The sequence below is a fragment of the Pan troglodytes genome, chromosome 14, assembly GCF_028858775.2.
Source record: "Pan troglodytes isolate AG18354 chromosome 14, NHGRI_mPanTro3-v2.0_pri, whole genome shotgun sequence".
NCBI lineage: Eukaryota > Metazoa > Chordata > Mammalia > Primates > Hominidae > Pan > Pan troglodytes.
Genome location: NC_072412.2, coordinates 115738397 through 115763350, shown reverse-complemented (window position 1 = coordinate 115763350; position 24954 = coordinate 115738397). Strand labels below are relative to the sequence as shown.

The following is a 24954-nucleotide window of genomic DNA, read 5'->3' as shown; positions in this document are numbered from 1 at the left end:
TTTTTTGAGAAAGAGTCTTGCTGTGTCACCCAGGCTGGAGTGCAGTGGTGTGATCTCAGCTCACTGCAAGCTCTCCCTTCTGGGTTCAGGCCATTCTCCTGCCTCAGCCTCCCGAGTAGCTGGGACTACAGGTGCCCGCCACCACGCCCAGCTAATTTTTTGTATTTTTAGTAGAGACGGGGTTTCACCATGTTAGCCAGGATGGTCTTGATCTCCTGACCTCGTGATCCACCCACCTCAAGTCTTTAGGGTATCCACCTAGGAATGGAATCGCTGAGTCTGTGTTTAACTTTTTGAGGAACTGCCAAACTCTTTTCCACAGAGGCTGAACTGTTTTACACTCCCACCAACAGTGCTGTGGGCTCCAATTCCTGTATGTCCTTGTCCACGCTTATGATTTTCCAATTTTTGATTATAACCATCTTAGTGGGTATGAAGGGGTCACGGTTTTGATTTGCATTTTCCTAATTGTTCATGATGCCGTGCATCTTTTCAATGTGCTTCTTGGCCATTTATATATTGAGTAGACATTTGAAATGTTTACTCAATTTCTTTTCCATTTTAAATTAGGTTGTTTGTCTTTTTGTTATTTATTTACTTTTGAGACAAGGTCTCACTCTTTCACCCAGGCTGGAGTGCAGTGACACAATCATGGCTCACTGCAGCCTCAACCTCCCAGGTTCCAGTGATCCTCCCACCTCAACCTCCTGAATAGCTAGGACTGTAGGGATGCGCCACCACACTCAGCTAATTTCTCTAATTTTTTTTAGAGATGGGGTCTCACTATGTTGCCAGGAATGGTCTCAAACTCCTGGGCTTAAGCGATCCTCCTGCCTGGGCCTCCCAAACTATTGGGATTATAGTTGTGCACCACCGTGCCTGACCCGTCTTTTTGTTGTTTACTTGTAAACATTCCTCATATATTCTGAATAGTAGACCCTTATCAGATATATAATTTGCAAATATATTTTCCTATTATGAAGATTGTCTTTTTACTTTTTTAATAATGTACGTTAGTGCACAAAGGTTTTTAATGTTGATGAAGTACAATTTATCTATTTTTCATATGTTGCTCATGCCTTTAGTGTCATATCTAAGAATCCATTGCCAGATCCAAGGTCATGAATATTTACTCCTATGTTTTCCTCTGTCTATTTCTTCCTTTTCTTATTTCACCCCTCCTACGCACACACCTCTTTTTCTTTTTCTTGCCTCTTTGTACTCTCCAGAATTTTAAGTACAATGTTAAATAGGAGTGGCGAATATGGGCATTCTTCCCTTGTTCTTGATCTGAAGAAAAAAACATTTAGTCTTTCATCGTTAAATATGATGTTAACTACAGGGTTAAAAATAAAACCAGATACCTTTATCCCTGTAAGTATCATGAGTGGGTATCAAATGTTGTTGAATGCCTTTTCTGCATCAACGGCAATCCCATGTGCGATCCCCTATGATATGATTATATGGCCATTCTTCTTCAGCTTGTTGAAACAGTGGATAATAGTGATTGATAATCAAAGATCAGACCAGTTTTATATTTCTGGGATAAAGCCCACTTGGTCATGATATGTTATTCTTTTTATATATTGAGCATTTGATTTGCTAGTACTTACTAGAGTTTCTTGTGTCTGTGTTAGCGAGGAAAATTGCTTTTAACTTTATTTTCTTATATTACCTTTGGCTTTTCTATCAAATAATGCCATTTGCAAAAAAAAAAAATGGGCTAGGAAATGTTCCCATCTCTTCCGTTTTCTGGAAGACATTATGTAGAGTTGTTTTTTTTTTTTTTTTAGATATTTAATAGAATTTGTCAATAAAACCGTTTGGTCCTGCAAATTTCCTTTCTTGGTCGGTTTTGAACTATAAATTTAAGTTACAAATAGTTATAGGACTATTCAGGATATCTGTTTCATCTTGGATGAGTTAGGTAACTTTTTCTTTCAAGGATTAGTTCACACTAAGTTGTCAAATTTGTGTGTGTAGAGTTTTTCCTAGTATTCTATTATCTCCATGTCTGTGAAGCCTGTAGCAGCATTTATTATTTCTTTCCTGATATTGAACATTTTCATCTTCCATCTTTTTCTTTGTCAAATTCATTAGAAGTTTGTCAATATTATTGATCTTTTCAGAGAACAAGCTTTTGGATTTATTGATTTTTTTCTATTTTTTCTGCCTTCAATTTCATCAATTTTTTTCTCTTATCTTTATTATTTCCTTTCATGTTCTTATTTTGTGTTTATTTTGCTCTTCTTTTTCTAGTTGCTTAAGATGTAAGCATACATGATTAATTTGAGACTTTGTTTCTTTTTAAGCGTAAGCATTTGATGCTATATATTTCCCTCTAAGCACTGATTTACCTGCATCCCATGAATTGTGTTATGTTGTATTTTCATTTACATTCAATTCAAAATAAGTTTTAATTTATTTGATACTTCCTATGATCCATGGCTTATTTGGAAGTATGTTGCTTAGTTTCCAAATGTTTGTAGATTTTTCTGTTATATTTCTGTTTTTGATATCTGGTTTAATTTCATTATGATCACAGCACATACTACATATGCTTTCAATAATTGTGCATTTGTTAAAGTTTCTTTTATTCTTTCTTGGTGAGTGTTCCATGTACAATTGAAAAGAATATGTATTCTATTAGTGTTGGATAGATTGTTCTATAAATGTAGTTTATGATCCACTTGGTTGATGGTATTGTTCAGTTCTTTTATATCCCTGTGATTTTCTGTCTATAGTTCTGTCATTTATCGAGAGATGAATGTTGAAGTTTCCAGTGTTTTTTATGGATTTCTAAATTTCTTCTTTCAGTTGGAACAGTTTGCTTTTTCTCTTTTTAAGTTCCATTATTAGGGGTGCACACCGTTAGCATTGTTCTGACTTCTTGGTGAGTCAACTCTTTTACCATTATACTACCTGCCTTTTTATGTCTGGGAATTAGTTTTTGCTCCAAATCTACTTTGTCTGATATTAATATAGCCACTCCATCTTTCTTTTGATTGGCATTTGCTTGATAAGTCTTCTCTATTTTGTTATTTGTATCCTATCCATATTCTTATATTTGAAGCAAGGTTCTTTCTGACAGCATATAGTTGGGTCATATTTTTCAAATCTGTTCTGGCATCTTTGTATTTTAATTAGTGTGTTTAGACTGGGCTTGTGTTTAAAGCAATTATTGGTATGTTTGGATTTAAGTCTAGCTTTTTATTATTGATTTTCTATATACTACTGTTGATTTTCTCTTTTTCTGCCTTTTTTTGGTATTTACACATTTTCTAGTTTGCTATTTTAGCTTACTTGTGTTGTTTCCTACACTGATATATTTTTAAAACCCAAGAGAAGAAAAGTGTTTCATATTTACCCAGCTATTTCCAATTTATATTTTACTTTCTTTATTCTTGATATTTCAAAGTATCTTTTAATATCATATTTCTTATGTTTAAAAAACTTCCCTTAACAATTCTTTTAGACAAATATATATTCTTTTAGTTTTTCTTCACTTGAAAAATGTCTTTATTTCACCTGTTCTGGGTATTTTTTTCTTCATTTGAAAAATGTCTTTATCTCACCTGTACTGGGTATTTTTTTCCACTGGACATAGAATTCTAATAGTTCTTCGCCTTCAACAATTTAAATCTATTGTTTACTTTCTTTCCTTCTGGCCTCTATTTAGTTTCTGATAATAAACTCTGAGTCATTCAAATCAGTGTTCCCCTCTAAATAATGTGCTGTCTCTGGCTACTTTTAGGATTTCTCATTCTCTCTAATTTTCCGACATCTAATTATGACATGTCTGTGTGTGGATTGGGTTCTTTAGCTTTGTGAGTCTGTAGATGTATGCCTTTCTCTTATGGCAAAATGTTGGTGTTTGGGGGTCTTTGCAGGCCAATGATTGGGTCAGGTTCCAGGCTGCAAGCTTCAATTCACCTTCTATAGGTAGATCTGTTTTTGCGGTACTATTCAGATCTGTCCTGCATGCGTGCCCACCAACGGCCTGTCTGGGTGTGGGCAGTGTGGGCAGTTTTCAGTTTGGTAGCTGTTTAGAGTCTGATCCATGCACGCGCACATCAAAGATGAGTCCAGGAGTCCATGAACAATTTTACTGGATCTCCTTCCCTCATTCCACCGTCCCACTGAACTCCCCATTACTTTTCAGATCCTAACATTCCTCTTGTTGACTCCTTGTTTCTAAAATTGTGTCTTTACTTACTCTGCACATAATTTCTGTGGCTGCAGCCATATCTGGGCTAAACAGCAGGAGAACTGGAGAAAAAATATGGTAAAATTGTCCTGCTTTGGTGGCACATCTAAATCTGGTTTTCTTCCCCAGTCTGTCTGCTACTGTTCACTGACAGAGTCCTCTAATAGCTGCTCCATGCACTCAGCAGGAGAGACAGGCTGGAGTGGCCTGCTAAACTTTACCTGGGACTGGCACCAGCCACAATACAGAGTACTTGTTTTGATGGTTTTAAGTATGATGGTGATAAATGGAAGAGAATGAAACGGTTCGACTTTGGTCATTTAAAAAATCTTTTCACTCTCTTTTCTAAAGCTTGAACACACCATAGTCTACCAATTTAGTTAACCATCATTCATGGGCTTTTCGATTTTAATGGCTGTATGCTGGCTCTTTCCATGCACTTTTTCACTCTAGCTTACTGGACTTTAAATTACATGCATTACCTTGTACTCATCTGGGGTACCATCGCTTTTACACAAGAATTCTTAAAGCCTAAGACTCAGTGCACCCATCCTGTATCTGAACCCAAGAGTCATTTTGTCGTCCTCATGAAACTAGACAAATCTGAGTTCAGATGCTGACTCTGCCACTTACAAACTTGTGACCTTGGGTAAGATATAAAACCTCTCAGAGATCTGCACAAATTAGGTCATTTTTACTTGTAATTCTTCCAAATCAGAATCATAGACTGAGAAGGATTTACAAAAAAAGACAAAACCTGTTTGGCTGTATCACTCATCATCCTTTTACTCATTCTCTGATTCCTTCCATCTGTTCCTTCCATCCACTCATCCATCCATCATCCATCCATCCATCCATCCATCCATCCATCCATCATCCATCCATCATCCATCCATCCACCATCCATCCATACATACATACATTCATCTGTTCATCCATCCATCTATTCATCCATCTGTTCATCCATCCATCCATCCATCCACTGATCCATCTCTTCATCATTCATATTCTGCGTGCTTATTATTTCCCAAGTACTAGGTTAGGTACAGGATAAATGGAAATCAATAATGTCGTCCTTAAGAAGTGTTGTGCAAAAAAAAATAATAATAATTGTGGAAGAAACCTGTAATTTGTCAGGTTAAGGAATTAAAAAAGTAGTTATGCAATAGATAGGGTGAGGTTGAGGGTTGGATTACAAATGGAATAAAGGTTGCCCACATCTGAGTGTTGCCTGGAAGATTAAATGAGAAATATGCAAGACGAAGTGCACATGGCATCTCTTCCTTCATCCAGGCCCCGAGTGAGGTCCAGGGATGCAATGTCATGGCATAGCCCCTGCCTCAGGAGACTTTATACCAATGTGGATTGTTTTCCTCTCTCTTTCTGCATTCTCCTTTACACGTGTGTCTAAATCATTCTGAGGATAATTTTGTGGTCAACTTCATTTCTACCTGAATGACAAATTCCCTATATTTAAATCCCATGATGCAAAAATAGCATTTAGTTTTATTGGACCTAAGATGATCTCTCTGCAATATTAAAAGGTGTCCCCTAGAGTAATTTTTAAGTATCTGAGGTTTTGTTAAGATCATTCTTTTCATAATTCATATCTTCTTTAACCTTTGTTATTCCAGATTTAAGAGAGTTTTCAAGTCGTGTTCTAAGAAGCTTCTGATCCTTATCCTTCTGATCATTTGAGTTATACCTGTCTGACTCTACTATGTCTCCCTGCTGCTTTGATAAAAGACAATTTCACATACTGTGGAGGTCATCAGTCAATCTAATGTTTATTAATCATCCCCTCATTTCACATGGCTTTCTCTGGACCCCTTGGGAGGAGACAAGGTAATAAATCCTATCCTCCATCCCAGGTTCATGATCATTTGGATAGACAAGGTATATATAGAGAAAATATTTAATAATTAGAGTCCTGAAGGAGGGACTTTGCAGTGAACTTCAACATGTCAAGCCTCCTTCTTCTCCCACTTCCAAACCACAGTGAATCACGCGGGAGAAGTGAAAATATCTTTTAAAGACATAAAGAGAAAAATATTTCACAAGCCTGTTCGATAACTTTCTGAAAACACTCATTGTTCAGGGTGCTGCTTAAATGATCTTTCTGCTTCTGCCGGTGGCAAGGCCCCTCCAGCTCTGAAAGCATGCAGAGGACAGCCCATTGTTCCCTTAACGCCTGAGCATCAATCACCTGGTCACCCAACACTCAGCCAGCTCTGCGCAGAATGTTTCTAAGTGATTTCGACTGCAAGACTTTTCGCCATTGGGTCCACGTGGGAACCTCTCCCTCTGGCTCTCCTTACACCTCCACATGGGTGGACACATGGCCCCGGCCTCTGGAGGGATGGAGAGGGAGGGTGCTTCTGGAGAGAGGAGATCTGATGGGGCTGGGGTCTCTCCAGCCCTGCACGTGGCACCCTGTGAACTCACAGCCTTTCATGCCAGCTCCTTCCCTGGTCCTCAGCCCTCTCCTCAGTGCGGTTTACGGCAATGGTCACCTGAACGTTTGTTTTGACAGTCACAAATTCCCAGAAACAGGGAAACGGAACTCGCTAGCGACGTTGTGTGGATGAGTTTGCTTTAGGCTGGAACAAGCCTTGCCTTTGGGTAACGGGCTTCCGGGTGCGCCCTGGCCGGCTGTGTGCGCGCGGAAGGCGGTCACCTGGGCCCCCTGGGCGCGCGCCCGCCCGCCCGCCTGCCCCGCGCGCACCTGCAGGAGGCTCTGGCGCGCTCCCTCCCTCCCTCCCTCCCTCCCTGGCTGCGCTGCGAAGGGCGCGGGAGAGGGGGATTCTAGCAGCGCTGAATCACTTTCCCACAGCCTCTGCGTGGGGAGCGCTTCCTCTGATGCACGCCCTATTTGTACTTCCTGAGTGCGCGTGGACTGCGGGCCCTGCTCGCCGCAGACTTGCCCGAAATAGCAGCGCGCGGGCTCGGCTCCCCGCGCCGCCCGCAGCATCTGCCTCCCCCTCCCGCCTCGTGGGCAACCGGGCGCGGCTGAGTCACGGTGACACTGAGTCACTCGCCAGCGTCAGGAAATGCCTTTTTTAGACTTCCAGTTTGAAATGGAGCAGCAGGTGACTTTTTAAATTCGGTTTTGTGTTTTATCTTCAATTTCCCTGGGGGCAGTTCTTGCTGGTTTCACATTTCCCCACGACTTGCTGCTTGGGGCAAGTTCCGCACCAAATGCACCTAGGCGGAGCTCCGCCTTAAGGGATATTCATTTTTCCGATGTAACTGAGGAAATTCTGCAGACTGGTTTTGAAGCAGTCTTCGCTAGACACTCCATGCAACAGTGTGTATTTGTACGTGGGTGGACGGCTTGCTATCTGTGACGCGTTCCCAGGACAGACTGCAGGTGGCACCAGGGTCCCCTGATTGTGAAGTTCCACCTCCGCAGAATGGCTTAGGTGCAATTTATAGCAGCATTGCCCTTTTTAATTCAGTGTTTAACAAGGTTAACCTGAAGCAGGTTACTAGGTGCTAATTAGGATCTGTGGCCAGGTCAATGCATTTTTTTTTTAAACGGGTAACTAACTGTGTTGGAAAGAAAGTGGATGGAGAATTATTCCAAATATACTAAATGAAGCCTTTCACCAGAGTTTGCAAATATGAATTATAACAGTAAAAATACAATGAGAACCCACATTTTTAAGGAATTACAAATGAGCATCCGTGGCACTGCATGCGTCCTTACTGTCGTTGGGCGGTTTCTTCCTAAAGAAAGAAGCCCTCTTGGTACTTACAGAAATTCAACCTCTAGCGCCCTGTGCCTTCCACCCTGTCACTGTTAACAGCTACTGCCACACATGTATGTAGTATAGGAAGGATTGGCAGCCTCGCCTTGTTGCATGGAGGGTGAGTGCTGCTGGAACACGTTAAGGACCTGAAGTTGCGAATGTGGTGAGGGGAATTGCCCTCAGAAGCAATACGGCAGGGGAGTCCTGTGAGGGTGGTTTTCTTAGCTTTGCTGGGGTAACAGGACACATTGGCGGAGACTTTCCCCATTGTCCAAATTCCTAATTAGAGCCCCAGCTAAAGCAAAAGAGGCCACAGCGCCGCATATTCTGAAGAGAGCTGCCAGCAGTTGGGGGCAGGGTTCCTGTCCTGCTGAAAGAGCCCGGCTCTGTCAGCCAACCCAGCTCTCTCCAGGCTGCACCCCTCTGGAAGAAGAGAGGAGGAGAGAGTGGGGGAGGAGGCAGGAGACTCCAGTCTGCAGGGGTCCTGTGCTTTCCCCTCTGGGAGGGGACATCTTCCTTGCCAAGTTCCCTGTCCCCACACCGCACAGCCACAGGAACATCTCAGACTTTGCGGGTGTCTCTAGCCCTGGCTGGATTCTGCTCGCACCCCCCACACCCATCTGAGGGGGCAGTTCAGAGCTGGCGGAGCAAGGCACACCCACAGCTTTGTGGGGGCCCGGGGCTGTGAGCTTTGTCTGGGGCCTGTGGGAGAGAGCTTGGCTTGAGCTCTCCTGGCTCTCTCCACAAAGAGTCTTCTCTGGGGAAAGCTATGAGGTATGCTTTGGGGTGTGAAAGGAAAATTAATCTTGGGGCCCCCAAGTCACTAAGCTAATGGGAAAAGTCAGGCTGGGAACTGCTTAGGGCAAACCTGCCTCCCATTTTGGAAAGGCTCATCAGAAACTCAAAAGAGTGTGACCATTTGTCTCTCACCTACCTGTGACCTGGAAGCCCCCTCCCTGCTTCGAGTTGTCCTCCCTTTCTGGATGGAACCAATATTCATCTTACATGTATTGATTGATGTCTTATGTCTCCCCAGCCACCTTGGGCACACACCATCAGGAGCTCCTGAGGCTGTGTCACAGGCGTGCATCCTTAACTCTGGCAAGGTAAAATTCCTAAATTGACTGATACCTTTCTCAGATATTCAGGGTTCACAGGGGGGCAGGGTCTGAAGCGAGAATGGAGAGAGAACTTTGAGGGCTCTCCAGGGTGGAGGGCCTGGGGAAAACTCATCTGCAGACCCCCCCACCCTCACCCCGAGAATGCCTGGGGACCACAGAAGGCTCAGGGCAGTGTGGGGAGGGCCTTTACTTCCACAGTTCAGCTGTAAAAGGCTGGTCCCTTCTCCCTTGCCCTGCCTGGTCCCCAGCCGGGAGGAGTAGGATGGGAGTAGGAGGAAGGAGAAAGATGCAAAGAAAGGCTGTGCCTGCTTCATGTCCCTCCAGCCCAGAGTTCTTGTTTGTTTGTTCTGTATGTTGTGGCAATTCAACAGAGCCTATGGAAATCTTTTTAGAAAAAAATGTTTATTTTAAAAAGGTATGTGCTAAAATACGTAGTATTATAAAGAAAACTATATTAAAATGCACTTATCAAAATATTAAAAAAATTATCAACATAGTAATATACATATTTCTTTATTGATACATTAAATAATACTGTCTAGAAGACACATTTTAGAATACTGCTGAGTATAAATAATATTTCATAATACCGGAAATGATTGTAATATGATACCTATTTTTTCTATTGGTGATAATGCCTCAGATACTGTTAATACTATAGTGGTTTGTGGCCTTTAGTCATAATTGAAAGAAATGCTACATTTCAGAAGGTTGGTGAGAGTAAACATATACTTTATCCCCCATCCAAGTTCATGGATGCTGGACTCCATGGAGCTGACTCGGAGGGTCACTGCAACAAGAATGGGCAGGGCCTGAGGGTAGCACAAGAGGATAGCTTTTATCTAGACAGGACTGGACTGTCCCTAGTCCCTAAAAGGAATCCAAAAGCTCAGGGATCTGTTCAAGTTAGTGTTAAGGGATAGGAACCACCACTTTGCACAGTGCAGTTGGCACTGAGTGCAGGAAAGTGAGCACTTTCGTCCCCCTCAGATGTCTGTTTCAGTGTTAATTTAACAGAAACTCATGGGCTTTGAAACTGGACTGCCTGTGTTTGAATTATAAATGAATTTGGACAATTATTTACTTACTCTGAACTCAGTTTCATCACTTGTAGAACTTTGTAGGTTGTGGATAAATTAGATGACCTGTGTAATGCGCTTAGAACGGAATGTGGCAAGGGTTTGAATGTGGGCCCCTGGGCAGTGTGACTCCCCCACAGGGTCCTTCCCCCATGTCCTTTCTCAACTCCACGAGGGTCTGTGGGTTAAAGAAGAATCAAAATGAGCCCTGTGGTTTCCCAGCAGATGTGATTGTTCATTTCTCATCATGTTGCCGTTGCTAGCAACCTGGTTATAAATAGAAAGAAACTCATGTCCTCGTTGCTATGTGATCCCCATGGCTCATATGACACAATGTCCCAGGGAAGCCAACCTTCGTCGCTACAAAATAGCTTCCTAAATAGGCCAGCAGGCATTATTAGCATCCTAATAGGTTCTGTTGATGAAGTCATCCTTATCAGGTAGTATTCCAGGGGCTTTGGGTGGCATAATTCAAACACAGTAAGCCCAGCAATGGTCCATTTTAATTATCGCTACCCTGAGCCCTGACTTAGAAATGTTGACTCCTCTGAATGTCCAGCTTTGTAACTTAATATTTGTGAGACAAGGACAATAACACCTTCACGGCCTTTTAATTTTCCCAATTGTTTTGTATGAATTACATTAAGGAAAGTCTGAAGATACTAAGATTTCCAACTTGCTGCTCTGTGTTTAAGGTATTTATGCAGGAACAAGGTAAATGCAAAAACCAAACACAGGCCACTTATTAATACTTTGTGTTTTATTTTGTTTTACTTCAGTTATTTAATGATAGATTTCCTTGTTCCACTTTTGTATTCTATTTCCCTCCGTCCTTTCCAAATGGGATAGTTCTGTTTAATTGAACACAATTATATGAAAAACACTTATTACTTTTAAAAAATTAAAAATCATCGCTTCTTAGGCTTTTGGCTAAGATCGAGTGTAATATCTGTTCTTATCAGTTTAAAAAATTAACAAGAAAGTATAAGAGTTATACTTTTATTATAAAAGTATAAGAACATTTTAAGAATTATAAATAAAAAATTAGGCAATTCAAGTAACCGGTTTTTCAATCATATTGAAACTTATTTTCAAAGTAAGACCCATTCTAATAGATCTCCCAAATGAAAATTACAGCTTGTGACACATCCCCCCGTGTCCCTGCGCCCTGGCCATCCAGGGAACCTGAAGGGCCCTGTTCTGCTCCTGGGGCTTCACGCACCCTTCCTGACTTTGTGTTAAGCATCTGACCTTTGTGTTCGACTTGATCACGAAGTCAGACATGAGAATAAGCCTCTGTATCAATTAGCCTTGGTTGAACAACAAGCCAACCCAAACATGACTTAAACCATTTTATCTGCTGACTGTTGTGTAGATGTGCACAGGTAATTTGAACTGGGCCCCCCAGGATGGCTCTCTATGGTGCTGGCTCATTCAAGCACCTATCAGTGGATGGTCAATTGCTTCACTTATATCTGGCATTGGCTGGGGGGCCGGAGGCATATCCTGCTCATCGCCCTGCAGCACAGCCTCTTCCTGTGGTGCCACACAGTCAGAGTTCCCAAGAGCAGCAAGAGAGAGGCCTCAGTGCAAAAGCACTTAGCCTCTGCTGATGTCACATGTGCTGATGCTTCCTTGGCCAAAGGAAAGCACATGGCCAAGCCCAGATTCAGGGCTTGGTGCCATGAACTCTACCTCTTGAGGTGGGGACAGGGGCTGCAAAGTCACATTGCAAAGGGATGCGAATATAGGCGCAGAAATAATATACTGTTTTTCTTTTTATTTGCCGTAATATACTTATGTGATATCCTTATCTGCCATAATATCCTTAACATAATGTTAAAGATTGATCATATATTCCTAAGAGAGAAATAGGATCGTATAATTCTAACCTTTCACAATATTATTGACATTTTACTTGACTTTCTAGACATAAAATGAAATTCTAATTCCCAAGAGCTTTCCCCCCAGTATTTAACATTCTTTTCTGGGCTAGATTTTTCGCCAGTCTCCCCTCTCCTTTACTACCAGGTTATTGAAGCTGTTCTTTTAAAACTACGAGGAAGAAGAAACAGAGCGCTCTCGGGAAATGTTGAAAAAGCAGAGCCCCATTCATCACAGCACAGGTTGAAGAGACCAGCTCTCCCCGATATTGGCAGAATTTCCATCACAGGTGAGGGTGTGTGTCCTACAACCCCAGCATTTAACTAAAAAGCAATTCTGTGTATGAGCTTCACGAAAAGGCAGAAATGAAGCAGTGCCCATTGGGTCTCCCTCCCTCGCCCTGCCTTCTCCTTTTAAATGCAGCTCTCTCCTTCCTGGGCCAGGATGATGTGGAACCGTTGCATGCAAGGGTTTCTAAGGGGGCGTTGTGAGGAGTCATCATCAGCAACCAATACTGCCGTTCTCACCAGTGTGAAACAGGCAGCCCCGCCCCAGGGGCAGGCCCTCTTCCCCTGTGCCCTGGCCTCCCTGGCTCCAGGCATCCTGACTCCAGCCGAGAGCCCCCACCCTTTGCTGAGCTCTGAGTCCTGTCCAGCTGAGCTCCCTGGGGGGCTGTGAGTTTCTGCCTCTTTTCCTGCAGCCTCCTGTGCACTGGCAGGTGGCATCTCTGCCACTCTCCTTAGAGATGAGCCTACACACTCATTTTCTCTTTTTTTCTCTGGACAAAGGAATAAGCTTTTGAAAAGCAAACTGACAGATGAGAGCAGTGAAATCCACTGAGTGGGCCGTGGAGAACAGCTGTGTTTGAGAGGCATCTCAGCGATGTGAATGAGGCCGGGAGGAGCCATGAAGACGGCACTGCCTGTGGGGCCCCCGATAAATGATGGCACTGAGCAATTGGCAGGACTGTGGGCGTGGGAGGGGTCCCTAGGCCCCACCCCCCTCTGCTCCTGTTTGTGTAATTAACAGCCTGCTTCCTATCAGGGGCTCTGCCTTCAGTGCTCTCTGCTGCGGCTCTTACCAGCGAGGCCTGGAGGGGCGGCTCCTTCACCTGCCCTGTCCTGGTTTTTGCTCCCGCCTGCCCCGTGAGCCAGGGGATGCATTCACAGCTGCTCTTTTTGATGTATAAAGTGTGTTTGAACATTATGCCAAATATCAAAATGTGAAGGACTAATCCAGGATGCAAAAACATTATGGGGGGTTGTAAATACGAACTATACAACAGTTTAGGATGCAATTATGAGTGTAAACTGTGTGCCTTATTTATACTTCGTTGTCTCCAGCTTCTCAGATAAAGTTTTGATGTGTTGTACAGTGGAATATCTTAGATACTTTTTGGAAAGTTTTTACATAAGTTATATCACAATTAAAATGTTGAATTTCAAAAAAAAAAAAAAAAAGAGGCATTCGTTTGAGATTGCCTGGGGTCCTGTGGTTTGCTGAATAAGACTCAGTGTGGGGAACTGTAGACTCTTCCTGAGAAGCTCAATTCCAAAAGGAAAAGGGAAATGCCGACTGGGATTCCCTGACAGGCATTGGTTAGCTTAGCTGCTGTCTCTGTCCACTGATAACTGGAGCTTTTAGAAAGGCATCCTCTGCAGCTCAGCATCAGCTTCTCCGCCTGCTGTCCCCTCCGGGAGGCGGCCCGCACCTCAGAAGCAGACACTGTTGTGCCTGGGTCCGGTGGCGTCTGGCCAACAGGGGCTGGATGGGGGGCAACAGCAGCAGGAGGAGGACAGAGGAGGTGTTTACTCAGGGTCTCCTGTTAGGGTGCTGTAGGGTGTTGGGTTTCTCTGCTGGAAGCTGCAGCTCTGGTCACCACCTTCTCAAACTATAGGGCTGCCCACCGGGCATGGTGGCTCACGCCTGCAATCCCAGCACTTTGGGAGGCCGAGGTGGGTGGATCACCTGAGGTCGGGAGTTCGAGACCAGCCTGACCAACCTGGAGAAACCCCATCTCTACTAAAAATACAAAATTAGCCGTGTATGGTGACACATGCCTGTAATCCCAGCTACTCGGGAGGCTGAAGCAGGAGAGTCGCTTGAACCCGGGAGGTGGAGCCTCCTCCCATCTGCCCCCTCCCTTGGGCTTTCTGGAGAGATGGACAAAGTACAGTATTAAGGCTACCGCTTCTCTCTGTGCAAACAGCCCTCTTCCCATTTTAGGAAGGGAGCTCTTTATGCTGGAGAGACCCCCACGAACCAAGGAGCAGCTCAAAGCAAGCTTCCATGTCCTTCCAGGGGTCTGTGGATCTTCTGCTACTGCTTTAGCATCTCTGCTCTCCTCCCCTTCCCAGGCTCTGATAGAACCCTGAGGGCCTCACTTCCCTTGCTCCTGGACTTGCAACTAGGAATACATTTAAAAAGTCTCCTCCAGAGGAGCACAACTGCAGCTAAGCCGTTTGTTGTTGCTGTGAGCCAAGATCACGCCATTGCACTCCAGCCTGGGCAACAAGACTGAAACTCCATCTCAAACAAAACAAAACAAAACAAAACAAAACACTATGGGGCTGCCCTCCAGGGCTATGGATAAGACTTCTTCCCCCTCTCTGCAGCCCTGAGGCTGCGGACCACTGGTCTAGTGGACTAGACATTACTGCTTTTCCTAAACCCTGCCCCTATCTTGGTAAAATGTCCCTTCATCCTAAGGTCCTTAATGTCAGCTGTTCGCTGCAGCATCCTGACTAATGCACAGCTGAGAGGCAGTCAGAAGCCAGCAACAATGAGGGTGATTTTAAAAGACCATGACGAATGTGTACACAGAATACTCAGTGGCCCCAATCCCATACAGGTGCTGAAGGTGGGCTACGAACTGCACACTAAGGTTCTGTAGGGAAATGAATTAGGATTGGTGGTAGATTTTCCACTGAATCTTCTTGTAATACAGTTCTCTAAGTGCTTCCCTGTACCCACAGTTCTAAATGATCTTCAGTGGAGAGTATTTGTCTGTGTGTGTGCGTGGGTGCCTTAATACTTCTGGAAGCATCCTCTTAACCCACTGTTTTCATTTATACACATATCACCTGTTTCATGGCTAGGACTTGGTAGGATTAGACATACATGGGCCAAAGGTAACTTCAGTCAGACCCTGTTTAATTATAAAATGGCAGAGTAAAATAGATCTAATATGTCAAGGGACACACCTTAAGCTTATCCAGCCTGAACAACATTAATGGTAAGTAGAAACAAGCGAACAAAGAAAACCTTTTGAAGTGGCAACAGAGGGGAGGGGTGGGTGCTGGCTCCTACTGAGTTGAGGACAGAGCCATTGCTCTCACTGATATGCTTCTTCCCTGGAGGTGAGTGTGGGGTGCATGTGGGTGTGTGTGGGGTGCATCCCATGCTGGTGCCAGGACTGCCAAAGTGTGCGTTGGTGGGAAAGAGAAGGAAGGGAGAGCAGGATCCAGCGTCCATTGTGCTGATTTTTTGTGGACACAGAAATGAGAAGGCAGAGAAGATGTCCAAGTCTTCTGTAGGAGAGCTCACCCTCTCCTGGGTAGTTAAGGTCAACCACACTGCGTCCGGATCCTGCCAGGAACTCGGAACGCCCAGAGGGCTGGCAGCGACGCAGTGCCGGACATTCCCACCACACCCGGGCTGCTGCGCTGGGGGCAGCAGGATCCACAGAGCTGCAGAAGATGTTGTGGGAAGAGACCATGGGAGAGCCACAGAAGCAGAAGCGCCTCCCCCCGCACTCCCTGCACACCCACCCCCTAAGCTGGGAGCGCCTAACATGCAGCCAGAAAAAAAAAAATCGTTGAAGGCCGGTTCACATCTACTGCCTAGAGAGCAAATCCTCACTGATGTCGATTTCACGTATATGGAAGTGAATATATTCACTTCCTAGGCTGCTGAAACGAAGTGCCACAAACTGCCTGGCTGAAAATAACAGGAATTTGTGTCTCACCATTCTGGAGGCTGGAATTCTACGATCAAGGTGATGTCAAGGCCAGACTGTCTCTGAGGCTCGGGGTAGAAGCTGTCCTGCCTCTTCCCGGTTTCCGGTGGGGCCAGCGGTGCTCGCGGATGCTCCTGCAGGCTTGTACATGCGTCGTCACAACCTCCGCCTTCAGCCACACCCCGTGTTCTTCTTGTGTGTCTCGGTCTTCACGTGGCGTGCCTCTTTTTTATAAGGACAGTGGTTTTATTGGATGCGGGGCCCACCCCATTCCAATGTGACCTCGTTCTAATTAATTACATCTGCAAGGACCCTATTTCCAAATAAGGTGACATTCTGAGGTCCTGGGGGTTAGGACTTCAACATCATTTTTGGAGAAAACCATTCGACCTTTGACAATGCCTAAGTAAAACGGTTTCATTTTTAGCAAGTGGACGTTCGAGTTCTCTATTTGAGGCATTTTTCTCAAGGATTTCTAACAATACCTCATGTTATAGGTTGCGTTTATTTGTCACCATAATGATTTTTAAAATGTCAAAGCCTTGGCCCAACGACATGGGTGAGTTTGTTTTTATTGTTAGAAAGGATTCTATGCTGCTTTCAAATGTCTGCAGGTTTATTTTTAGCTGGACAGGAAGTGCATCTTACGCTTATGTTGGTTTGTAGGCTGCCCCCTTTTTTGGAGGAATGTTATTGTTAGAAAACCACGTTCAGTTTGGAGATGAGTTTGGATTGAGCACCACGCAAATCTAAGTTATAATTATACTACTCTCCGCTATAGATTTTCCAAAATAATCTTTCTGTTCATCAGAATTTGAAACCTTTCAAATAATGGTTCCGTTTGTTATTCACAATTTCACAGCCCAGCAGCAGCTGCCTTTTATTTGTCTTTAAATGAAAGGTCAAGAGGTTTTGATGTAACCTGGGTTTGAATTGAAGGTAGCATGTCCATGTAGTGAGATGTAAAGTGAAAAATAAAAAAAAAAAAACATAAAAATGCTGTGTCGTGACCACAAGATACCAGAATCATTCTTATTTGTTATGACTAAACATCCAGTTATTTCAAAGGGAGGGAAATAGTTCAATCCAGAGCTTACCTAGATTTTTCATTGTTTCAGCAAAGGGGCTTGTGATTTGGGGGAAGTTTAGTTCTTAAGTAGAGGACCTTTCCATCAGACAAGCTGCTTGTATTTGTTGCTGGTGCCAGGGATAAGCTAGTATTTCAGAAGAGAGCAAGGTAACCCCATCCTAATGCCGTAATGAGGGTCACAGTGAGGTACAGGAAACGGTGGGACTTTCCACCTAAAAATAACCACCAGCAGTTATATTGTCAGGTGGCTGTGATCTCCACCTCCAGCAGTGAACCTTCGGGGAGGAGGTTCTTTGACCTTCCTTGGTGTGATTGCCTGGGGAAAGTGATCATTTCATGGAATCGTGTCTGTTTCTCCATCCTCTTCTTTGAGGGACTTCTGAATGAATAAGGTATCACTCTCACACCCCAAACCAACACTTTAACCCTCTGTTGAAATACTATTTAAAGGATGGTTGCATGAGGATGGATTCTATTTTTGCCTATGACCAAACACAATGAGTCTTAAAAAATAGCCTAGATTTCTTTCTGCTTTGCCTTGAGTGATGATTACAAACACCCCAGCCTTCCACGTTGGTAAGGGCCACTCTCAGGTTCACTAGTATATCTGATGGTGACCACTTACTAAGGTGCCTCCTGTGAGCCGGGCACATATCATGTGTGTGGCACGTCCCATCTCATTTACTCCTTACAACAGCCAGATGAGCTACAACACCCAGATGGTGCTCCCTATATCGCCTTTACAGAGAGGTGACATGGTGGTATGGAGGTAGCCAGGAAAAACCGCGCGGAGGCTCTGACCATCCATCTCTTTGCTTTAGGCCTGGGATCACTTGCAGGTGAACCATCTGCCCCCTCCCTTGGGCTTTCTGGAGGGATGGACAAAGTACAGTATTAAGGCTACCGCTTCTCTCTATGCAAACAGCCCTCTTCCCATTTTAGGAAGGGAGCTCTTTATGCTGGAGAGACCCCCATGAACTAAGGAGCAGCTCAAAGCGAGCTTCTATGTCCTTCCAGGGGTCTGTGGATCTTCTGCTACTGCTTTAGCATCTCTGCTCTCCTCCCCTTCCCAGGCTCTGATAGAACCCTGAGGGCCTCACTTCCCTTGCTCCTGGACTTGCAGCTAGGAATACATTTAAAAAGTCTCCTCCAGAGGAGCACAATTCCAGCTAAGCCAATCATCCATTCGAACCTTCATGTCTTGGGTTATCGGTTTTCTACTGCAAGGGACGCACCTCGTTCCTTGGAGGGTTACATGGGGTTTGTTGATGGTGTAATCAATTGCCCATGGGATTTGGAAAGACAAACTCGGAGGGTTGAAGCAGGATGTATCCTTCCACATTTTAATTGCTCCCAAGAATGATCAGATAATTGCCTTCCTTTGAAGGATCCATGAGAATGTGCTGAAGTGTCCCGGCAAAACAAAAGACAGTCTCTGAGCGGCTTCTATTCTTGTCTGGCTCTGTTGACAGCGATTGAATGCTCTGGGGAAGAGAAAAGGCTGGCAGGGAGCCTGGGCCCAGAGGAACGTGAGGAGAGCTGGGCCCCCTCCGAGAGACGTTAGTGTGCTGTGCTCATTAGAAGGAGAATGTGCCACTTGTACTGCCTTCTGCTTACTGCCCCTCCTCCAGGGAGGACTTGTTGAAGGCATGAGAAAATATGAAGTCCCACCCCAGGGCTGGCAGCTGCCGCTGCACCGGAGAGCCTGCCTCCGGGAGCCAGGGACGGGCCGACCTGAGCACACACTTCCTTCCTAGCCTTATTACAAACATTCCTGTGAGATGGGCAATTCTAAAAGGCTTGGCTGGCTTTAAATGGAGATTGTGAAAAGGCTTAAGCACTTTTGTGAAGTCAGATGTGACTCATCTCCTGCCTGTCCTTATGACCTGCTGGTCCAAACAAGTGGATGCATTGGTGAGAAAAGAAAAGGAAAGAAAAAGGAAAAAGGAAAGAAAAAGGAAAAAGAAAAGAAAATACAACCTCGGTATTTACTTTTTTGGTGGTTTCTGTGCTTGATTGTCAAAATCCCTGTGGAGATTGGTCAAAGCAACAGTTTCTGGTGTGACCGGGGACCCTGGCTGCGTTCAGGTGCTGGTTTCTAATGGAGAAGATATTTCTTTTTGTGTCCAAGAGTCATGGGTTGGGTGGTCTGGGGGTGAGATGATGTCAGGGATCAGGCCACAGGGTGTAAATGCAGAAGGACTTCGACATTGCGGACTCCAAAGTCCTACAGGCAGGCTGGGCATGGGCAGGCCCCAGCACAGTGCCTGAGACGGACCTCTGTGTCTTGAGTGAGATCACCAGTCCCGGTGGGTATTTCAAGGTTGTTATAAAGTCAGGCAATGGGAACAAGACAGGAGCTTTGCGGACAGAAACAGTGGTTCTATGTGTAGTTCAGTAATGCAGAATCAGGGCCACAGGAAGCTCAGCTTCTGCAAGCTGGTGGCTGCCTCCATAAAACATGGGTCTTTACAAGGTTCGTGGCTGCTGCAGTTATCTGGGATGTGCACTGGCTTTTATTCTGATCACTTGTGAGTCTACCTGTCTCCCTGTGTATTTAGTTGCCCTTCTGTTGTAAAGGGTTTAGGGCTTGGGAAGGGCTGGATTCCTGCCCCCAAGTCCTCACCCCTCCCTTGGACTAGTGCCATTGGACTCTGCCTTGGTTGTGTCCATGGACAGTTGTGCCTGTGAACAGGCTTGACCACGTGCCCGGTGCACCAAGACATAAGGGCACCAAGTGCATCTCCTCACCCCTCTTGCTCTCCTGAGCTCTGTCAGGAGACAGTGTGTCTCAGGTGGCCTCCTGGCCGTGAGGCTGACAGGTGTGGAACACACCTGAACTGAGCCCAGCCGATCCACCCCTGCAGCAGAACTGCACCAGCCCCCTGCTGGCCTTCAGTGCAAAAAATAAAGGCTGTAGACCCATGAAGGCTGTACAGGCAATCCTGACCTCAATGGCGGGGATGGGCTGGTGCCCTCCCCCGAAGTAGGAGGGACCTCACAGTCCGTGATGACGCATTTAGTTCAGAGAGGGTGAGGACTTGGCAGCAGCGATCCCGTCCACCCCGCTGAGCCACCGAGACTGTAGCCGCTGAGATGTTCAGAATTCACTTTATTAATCAGCACAAATGGATGAATAGAGCATCTTCAGGTCCCAAAGAGTCCTGGGTGAGCCTGGGTTACATGGAGGGTCAGCCGGGAGGTCAGAGGGACCTCAAGATGCAGAGCTGGGCCTGTCAGGATAGGAGGGTCCTAGCTGTAGAGACTTCGACAGGAGAAGGAGAAGGCAGGGAGCCCGGCCAGTCGTGTTTTTCTCAAAGCCCACCGACAGCAAAAGCAACAGCAGCAGCAAAACGCACAGACCTCATTGTTCCCGCACAGCTCCTTCCTGGGGTCCAGCCACCGCAACGCTTTGCCTTCCTGTCATTTGGGTGGTGTGTGCCGCATTCATAGTCATCGTTGGGGGGCGTCTCAGGAACCCCCTCACATCGCTGTCCCTTTCAATTACCCCCCATTTGATCTCCCTCTTTGAAGTGGGGCTTTGAAAGCACATTGACAGCATCATGTGGGTGACTGGCCCCGCTATTGTACAAAGGTTTAAGGAGATTAGCTCAGCCCCTGGACAAGATGGGTGAACTTCATTGCTCCTTGGCATCCAGGCATTAATCTGTTCTCAGAGCTGCTTCTTGAAGTGGGGAGTGCCTAGGAGACAGGCTGCAGAGCTCAGATCGTGAGGCCCTTTGTCGGACACACACTCTCAACAGCACTCGGCCTCCACTGTGCACAACAAAAGACATTTTCCTGAATTATGGGAGGCAAAGTCCATTAAGTGCAAAACTACGGTGGAAAAATGGCTATCACGGTTTCCTGGGAGGTAGCCCCTGTGATTACAAATCCCACAAACTTTCATACATGAGAATTCAGCAATAAACCCTGAATTTCCCGGGGGGCTGTCTCTTGTTAGTTTTTGTCAATCACAGCCTTTTGGAGTTCAAATGGTCTTCCTTGTGCTATCTGTAGTACTTCACCACCTTACGGTGCCACGATGCTATCGTGGTCCATTTCTGAGCAAAACAGATACTCCACAAATGACGTAGGTTTCCATCCTTTTAAGTCTTATTCTAATGTTGGAGAACCTGCATGCACATGTTTTTAATATCTAAATGCCATGAGAAGAAAATGTACTGATGAATTGTGTTTCAAAGCTGTTTTCAAGTTTTTAAAAAATCCCTAAAGCGAAGCACTCTCTTGTGTAGACTAAGTTGGGAAGGGTGCTTGTCTTCCTGGACCAGTTCACACGGGCTAGATAAACCATAACCGCTGAGTTAGGATACCAAATACTGCAGGAACTAACCCCAGTATTGATGAAGCTTCTGTCTGCAGAAAAAGAGTTACACATATCCTCTGGGCATTAGGAAAACATCCTCCTTGTTTCCTTTAGATTCCAAAGTCTCTCCTAGTTTCCCTCCTCTTCCCTCCCACGGACTTTGAAGGGGGAATGGAAGTCAGGAGCTGTGGCTGCTAAGACACAGAGGGCAAAGCCCTGGGAACACAGGGCCTCCCCAGCAGCCCCAGCCCGGCTGAGTGGCACGATGTGGGCTCTTGCAGGAGCTACTGCCGTGGAAAGAGAGATTCAAAATCGCCGGTTCTGATGGGCAGCGGGAAGCATGGATCCCATGCCTATTTGGCAGGGGCTTCCCTGGAAGTGGGATTGGACGCATATGGGTTCTGTCAGCACCTTCTTGCTGAGCAGGGTCTGGTGAAGCTGTAGAAGCTGGGGACCTTAAGTCGGTGGCCCTTTGTCAGAGATTCTGAATGGCTACCCCTTTCAGCTGTGATCCACAGAAGGCAGTTCCCGGCTCCTGCTGGGCTCCAGCCCGAGGTCCCTGGGTCCTCCCTGAGTCAAACCTGGGCGGGGGTGTGCTCGCCTTCATGTTCCGCTCTGTTAGAAGGTTTCCAAAGCAGCGCTCTTTGTGTCCCTGGGTTAAAAAAATTCTTTCCTGGAAGAGCTGTTGCAGTTTTAACTTAAGCTTTCTTTTTCCCCTAAGACCCAACTGTGTGCCCACAGGACTGGACTGAGTGGGTGTCTGCAGCCAGCTCCCTGCGGAGTCTTTGTGACCAGTCCAGTTTACACTTGGCTTTCTATTTTCTCAGAAACTGTGGTCTCCCAGGAGTCACGCCAGCTCCGGGAAGGTATGAATTCTATGAATGCTGTGTGGGTCGGTGCCACCATGAACAGGGCATGCCCAGGCGCGTCTCACCCCCATGGCTTCCTTAGGTTCACCTGCTTTCCACTGGCAATTTGATTTGGCTGACAGCTCAGGTGCTCTTTATAACTTCTGTGGGGAAAATTAGAACCCTTATCTCATCAATCACATGAGGGAGGGCTTTCTATCAGATACCTCACCCCTTTCACATGTTCTTTAAAAATATCAGCAGAGATGAGTGAAATACTATTAACAACTAGTGGCTCAATCTCATTGACACAGAATGTCCAGACCCCTGATTATTTTCTGTGATGAGTTGAACTGTGTCTCCCGAAAAGTTCATGTCCTAAACTGGGTACCTCTGAATGTGGCTTTATTTAAAAACAGAGTCATTGCAGGTATGATTAGATGAGGCCATATTAGAGTAGGGTGGATTGTAGCCCAATATAACTGCTGTCCTCATGAAAAGAAGAAAACATCGTATGAAGACAGAGATGCACAGGGAGGGCACTGTGTGAAGATGATGGCAGAGGTTGCAGAGATGCTTAAAGAGCCAAGAACATCAAGGGCCGCCGGCACCACCAGAAGTCAGGAAAAGGCAAGGAGGGTTCCACTCAGAGTCTTGGAGCATGGCCTCCCGATGCCTCGATTTCGGACTTCTAGCCTGCAGGATGATAAGACAGTAAATTCCTGCAGTTTTAAGCCACCCAGTTTGTCCTATTTTCTTACTGAAGCCCTAGCAAATGAATATACCATTTGTTGTGCACACTCACCTAGACTGGTAGATCTTTTATCCCCGTTTGAAGATAAGAACACCAGCCTCAGAGAGGTTGAGCAGTCTATTCAGCGTCACACAGCTTTCCTGGAGCTCGAAGTGGTGCTTGGGCTGGTTGCCGTAGTTCTGGTCTCATCGTTTTGTTTGTTTTCTGCTTTTACCAAAAGGTACATTCCCCTGGTCTGTGAAGCAGGCGGTGGAAAGGACCAACAAAGTGATTCAACAAAGTTTGGAGGTGTAATTTCCAGACATTAAGTGTTAAAATCAGTTTTGACAAGTGCATACATCCATATAACCCAAATCATGTCAAAATACGGAACTTTTCCATCACCCAGAGGGCGTTCCCATCAATTACAATCCTCCCACCTTTGATCTGACTTCTCTCCCTACAAGTCAGTTTTGCCAGTTCCTGACCTTGTAGAGGGGGACTCACTCTATCTGTTTGGCTTCTTTGTTCTGCATGGTTTTAGATCGTCCACACTGTTAGGTACTCAGGGAATTTGTTTCTTTTTATTGCTGAGTAGTTTCATGATATGAATTCACCGCAATTTGTTTGCTCATTCGCCTGGTGATGGACATTTAGGTTCTTTCCAGTTTGGGGCTATTATGATTAAAGCGGCTATACATAGCCACACAGCCTTGTTGATATTGTTTCTTTTGTCTCGGGTAAATACCTAGAAGTGGAATTGCTGGGTTACACAATGCAGGTTTATTTAACTTTATAAAGCAACTGAGAAACCATTTACAAAATAGTGAAATCATATGAAGATGAAGGCATGTCTGCTTGCTGCCCTGTGACAGCCCCCTCTTCCTCCTATGACACAGCACAGTCTAATCATGGTGAGAAAGTGAAATGGGTGCATTTGGCTTGGTAACTTGCTGATTTACAACCACACACAGATGGGTCCATGCAGGTGCTGGTTTTCACTGTCGCGTTTCGTAGACATCTCTAGACCTACATATTAAAGTCTCTGGAGGGACAAAACTAATACGGGAAAACTTTACTTAGAAATACGGTTTTATTTAAAGATAGAATTTACTTAAATATAGAATTTGTACCTAAACATAGAATTGTTTTACTTAAATATGAAATTTGTTTTACTTAAATATAGAATTTTACTTAAGTATAATATTTGTATTTACTTAACTATAGAATTTACTTAAATATAGAGGCAATTTCCTTGATTTCAAAAATAGCCAGCTCCTTTCCATAGAATTCACAAGTCGCAGAAGCTACCATTAGAAAATAACGTGGATTTAGGGAGCTTCTTGGCGTTTCCGTTTATCAAGCACATTCGCAGAATGGGCAGTTTCTTCCACATTCGATCTTACAGAAGGCTGTGGAGGACAACAGAGTAGAGAAACAGCAGGTCGTGTCTCTAAGGAGCCTGGCACAACTGCTAGTGGGGAGAGGGGAGAAGGATGGAAGAAGGTGAAGGAAGAGGAGAGGCAGAGACGCGGGGAGCCAGGGGGAGTGGCAGAGAAGGGCTAGGGGAGAATGAGACAAAGTCCGAGAGAGGTGAAGAGGGGAGAAGCAGGAGACACGGATGCTGTGGCATAGAAGAACATGGACTGCTAGTGAAACACTCACAGAAGGTGACTCACAGAGATTGGGTCAACATCTCAGGTGGGTACCACATAAACGTGGTGAATGGCGTGGCTTACTCCATCACTGCGTCAGGGACTGACCAGAGGACACAGAGGTCTGCCCTGCACACGCCACAGTGTGTGCACAGTGTGGGGGTACAGTGAACGTCCACAGCGGGGGGCTGGGTTTCATCTTCAGCTTTGTGGATGATGAATTCTTGATTGGGAAACCCAGCATCTCCCTGATGCCGACTACTCTGAAGACAAAACATCCACAGGGCACAGCAAGTCCCC

The 24954-nt window shown here is 45.3% G+C and overlaps 3 long non-coding RNA genes and 1 pseudogene across 4 annotated transcripts; 2 read left to right on the top strand and 2 right to left on the bottom strand.

Annotated features, from left to right (window-relative positions):
- Nucleotides 1-14: 14 nt before the first annotated feature.
- Nucleotides 15-16015, top strand: LOC112205215 (uncharacterized). Of its 2 annotated transcripts, none has more exons than XR_008538904.2 (3): nucleotides 15-8733; nucleotides 8996-12332; nucleotides 12832-15091. It is a non-coding gene; the product is annotated as an uncharacterized LOC112205215 (long non-coding RNA). The 2 variants fall into 2 exon arrangements; XR_008538905.2 differs by having other exon boundaries at nucleotides 23-9065; nucleotides 12191-12332; nucleotides 12832-16015.
- On the top strand, nucleotides 11070-11183 carry LOC112205309 (U2 spliceosomal RNA; annotated as a pseudogene).
- On the bottom strand, nucleotides 15180-19036 carry LOC104001922 (uncharacterized). Its single transcript, XR_673932.5, has 2 exons — nucleotides 16011-19036; nucleotides 15180-15732 (listed from the first exon to the last, which is right to left on the bottom strand). It is a non-coding gene; the product is annotated as an uncharacterized LOC104001922 (long non-coding RNA).
- Nucleotides 19037-20186: 1150 nt separating this feature from the next.
- On the bottom strand, nucleotides 20187-23558 carry LOC134808159 (uncharacterized). Its single transcript, XR_010150562.1, has 3 exons — nucleotides 23507-23558; nucleotides 23072-23255; nucleotides 20187-22962 (listed from the first exon to the last, which is right to left on the bottom strand). It is a non-coding gene; the product is annotated as an uncharacterized LOC134808159 (long non-coding RNA).
- Between the last annotated feature and the right edge of the window lie 1396 nt (nucleotides 23559-24954).